We start from the raw sequence: 3,726 nt of genomic DNA, 5'->3' as shown, positions 1-3,726 counted from the left end.
AAACAGATCAATGCCTGATGCAGCAAGTTGGCGTATGAAGAAGTCCTGTGCATTGAAGCATTTGCCATGAAGTATATAGAAGACCAAAGTCTTCATTGCACCCTGAAGCTTGGCATTTGGAGAGTGCCCTTTGATAGGCCAGAGAGTTCGCCTGATGATGTGATAGATGGTTCTTGGCAGATACTCAAGGTCTTCAACGAAGAACTCTGTGGGATAAGCAGCATCTTGGGGCAATGGCTTCATCATGCTGAGCATCTGACTCATATCAGGTTCTGGCCGCTGAAAGATGCTCTCAATAGCTTCAGTATGCAGCTGACAGCCTTGCTCGAAGAGATCGCCAGGAGTGGGCAAGCCAGTGAGCTCAATGATGTCAAATGCATTGGCTTCGTGATGAACGTTGCCAGTCATCCACTCCAGGACCCAAGTCTTCGGATCTCTGCTGTACCCTCTGATGTGAAGTGTGGCATAGAATTGAAGCAGCAGCTCTTCATTCCAATGCTCTTCGTCAGTAATGAACGGCAGCAGTCCAACTTCCTTGAAGCAATCTAAAGCTTCTTCCAGACAGGGCAGACCAGCTATAGCTTCAACGTCAAGGCGCTTGTGTGGGAAGATGCGACCTTGGTTGTAAAGAATGCAAGAGTAATAGCTTCGCTGAGGATAGCTCCAGAACCGATCAGATGATATCCTTTCCCTTGAGTAGGGGTTCCTGGAGCTATTGAAGAACGTGTTGTCTGCCCTGAAGCCATTGATGTTGAAGGAGCCAGGTGCTGATGCAGGACCTGGAAACCTTGGCAGTCTTGGGATTGGCTTCTGGACCTGAGGCCTGTGCTCAACATGATAGTTGAATTGGGGACCGGCAGCAGACTCAGGAACAGAAGTGGCGGGATCAGTGGCTTCGCTGTCTTCTGAAGCTTTTGCTGGGGAGGGCTCCACATTAGCTTCATTGGTGGTTGTGGCAGCCTCACGATTTTCATCCTCCACTTGACTAGCTGGAGGGTCAGTCACAAGCACATTCTCCCGGAGAACTGCTTCTTGGTGGGACAGGGGAGTGGGATCTTGTGGGACTCCTTCTTCTGCGGCTGATGCAGCCGGAATGTCTTCAGCAGAGACTTGAGGCCTTGGACCTTTGCGAAGCCTGCGGAACGCAGACGACGCCTGTGGAGTTGGAGTGGGCTGGGCCTCATAGTCTTCTTCCTCTTGTGGGCGATCCGCCCATGAAGCATCCTGTGCAATTGGCGTCAGTGGACGACCAATGCTGATGAGTTCGCTGTTTTCAAACTGAGGAAGGACTGCATCATCTTCTACATTGTCATGATGACCAATGTCTTCAGCAGCGATGGGATCAGCTGCTGGAATGTCTTCAGCTTCATGAGCCTCTGTGGAAGCAGGCTCATGAATTGTCAGTTGTCGTTCAGCTTCAGGATAGACCATAGAAATGGGTTCAACTATCAAGGGCTCTGTGGAAGCAGCCCGAGCTTTCTTGGTCTTCCTCTTCTTCTTGGAGGGGGCAGTAGGAGAGGCTTCAGAGTGTTTCCTCTTCCTGGCTTCAGCCTCAGCAGTCCTTGTCTTCTTGAGCTCTGAAGCTGTTGACCGGCTTTTTGGCTTCGAGCCAGTCAGTCTAGTTGGGAAGACAATCGGAACTGCTTCTTGCCTTGGTGCATCAGGTTCAGCCGTAGCAGGCTTCTTCTTCTTCTTTGCGGCCATCCTGGGGTCGATGCCAGGACGCCCAAGTGCCTTGCGCTTCTCAGCCTCATTATAGGCTTGCACACATCTGTCAGCCAGAGTCTTCATGCGCTCACGCGAACCCTGAGCTTCTGCACGCTTCTTCACAAAGGCTTCCTTGAGCTCGTGCATCATTGTCTTGAAGTTCTTCACTTCTTGCACGCTGAGCTTGGCCATATGCTTCTTGAACTGAGCCTTTTCATAGTCAATCTTCTGCTTCAGTTCAACAATGCGCTGGGCAATAGCAAGTTCTGAAGCAATGGCGCCTTGGAAGGCGACACTGAGGCCAATGGGTAGCTGCAGATCTTCAAAGCTGATGTTTGGCGTGTCAAACCACTCGTCAATGAAGTTGTGGATGATGGTGACATCAAAGAGAGGCAGATCATTGAAGATTTCTGCTTCTTCTTTGCTCTTGATGAGTTGCTCAAGAGCGTCATCTGCAAGATCTTCATCACTTGACAGATCAATGTCGTCGTTGCGCAGAATGGCAGCAGCTGTTAGCTCTTTGCCAGTGTGAGACAGAGGCATCTTGGCCTTCTGGGGCTTGGAGACGCGTGATAAGTCTTCAGACTGCACACTGTCTTCAGGAGGTGCAGTTGCCAATGGCTTCGCCCTTGAGATTTTTGGTGAAGGGGCCGGCTTTGAAGCTTTTGGCTTCTTCAACTGCTTTGGCTTCGGCACTGCAGGCGCGTCATCAGACTCAGTGTCAGCTGCAGGCTCATTCACTGCAGTCCCTTGAACCAAGATGTAGGTGATGAGGCCTTCAAGGTTGGCGAAAGGACCGATGACATTGGGTTCTGCATGTCGTGTGCCATCTGCCCTTGGTGCTGAGGGACCAGGGTTGAAGTCTAACCCAAAAGTCTTCTTGTTCTGCTTCGCTGAGTTCTGAGCAAACTGGAAGTTGCGCTTGAACAGATTGTCGTCACGACACCATAGTAGTGACGACGAGTGTGCATCAGCAGGCTGTGGTCCACGGACCATGCATGGATAGAAGCCTTGAGCAATGGCTTCATCTCTGGACCTGGGTAGAAGATTCTTGAATAGGATGTCTCCCCACGGTCTCTTGATGGCGTTTTTCTCAGCATACTCCTGGGTCACAAATCTGTATTTGAACCATTGTTCTGCCCAATATCTTCGAATCCATTGGATTCGGGTCTTGCGCTGACTGTAATCCTCTTCAGGATCTGTCTTGTACATTTCTGAGAGTTCATCTGGCAGATCTCTGGAGGTCTCACCACGACGCTTTCTGCCACCCTTCCTTGCTGCTTTCTCTGAAGCCATAAACTTTAACCTGAAAGGCTTCAAGACGTTCAAAGGCTTCAAAGGTTTTCGTTTGCTGGACCAACAGGAACTGGCTTCGGGAGAATTTATGTGATGCTGTAAGAATTCTGCAAATGAATGCAGACTATGAGAACCAAAGGATTCTCCCACGGACATGTACCTGTGACAGCATTAAGGTGCGAGGGAAGGGGAAGAGGTCATATGCATTCTCAGAAGATTTTGAAGATAAATCAGTTTAGAAGACATTGACCTCATCGTGCGAAGACATTCACTCATAGATAAGAAGTTGGTTCCAGATTTGTACGAATCCACAGATCAGTACAAGTGAGGAATCTAACTACTTTGTGAAGCACAAGTGAATATACTAGGCATGTTATGAGATGCAGTATGAGAGAGATCTAGCTTGTGTGAACAGAAACTGCTTGTGGTAGAAAGTGACAAATCCATAGGATCAATGGTGCTGTAAAAGAGGAAGTTTTATTTACCACACTAAGAACTGCTAGACGGAGTGTAAGATGAGGCCGAGCAGTTCGATCTTCCGTGCCCTAACTTGGCGACGGAGGACACCTACGGCGACGGCGGAGAGGACGATGTCCGCGGTCGGCGTGAAGACGGCGTCGGAGAGGTTGCGGCAGCGAAGCGCTTCGTCGCCGGCGTCGTCGAGGGCTAGCGGTGGCGCTAGGGTTCGTGCGAGGGTGGAAGAAGAGATAATGACCGCTGTGA

The sequence above is a fragment of the Triticum aestivum genome, chromosome 7A (assembly GCF_018294505.1).
Source record: "Triticum aestivum cultivar Chinese Spring chromosome 7A, IWGSC CS RefSeq v2.1, whole genome shotgun sequence".
NCBI lineage: Eukaryota > Viridiplantae > Streptophyta > Magnoliopsida > Poales > Poaceae > Triticum > Triticum aestivum.
This window is presented reverse-complemented; position numbering follows the sequence as displayed.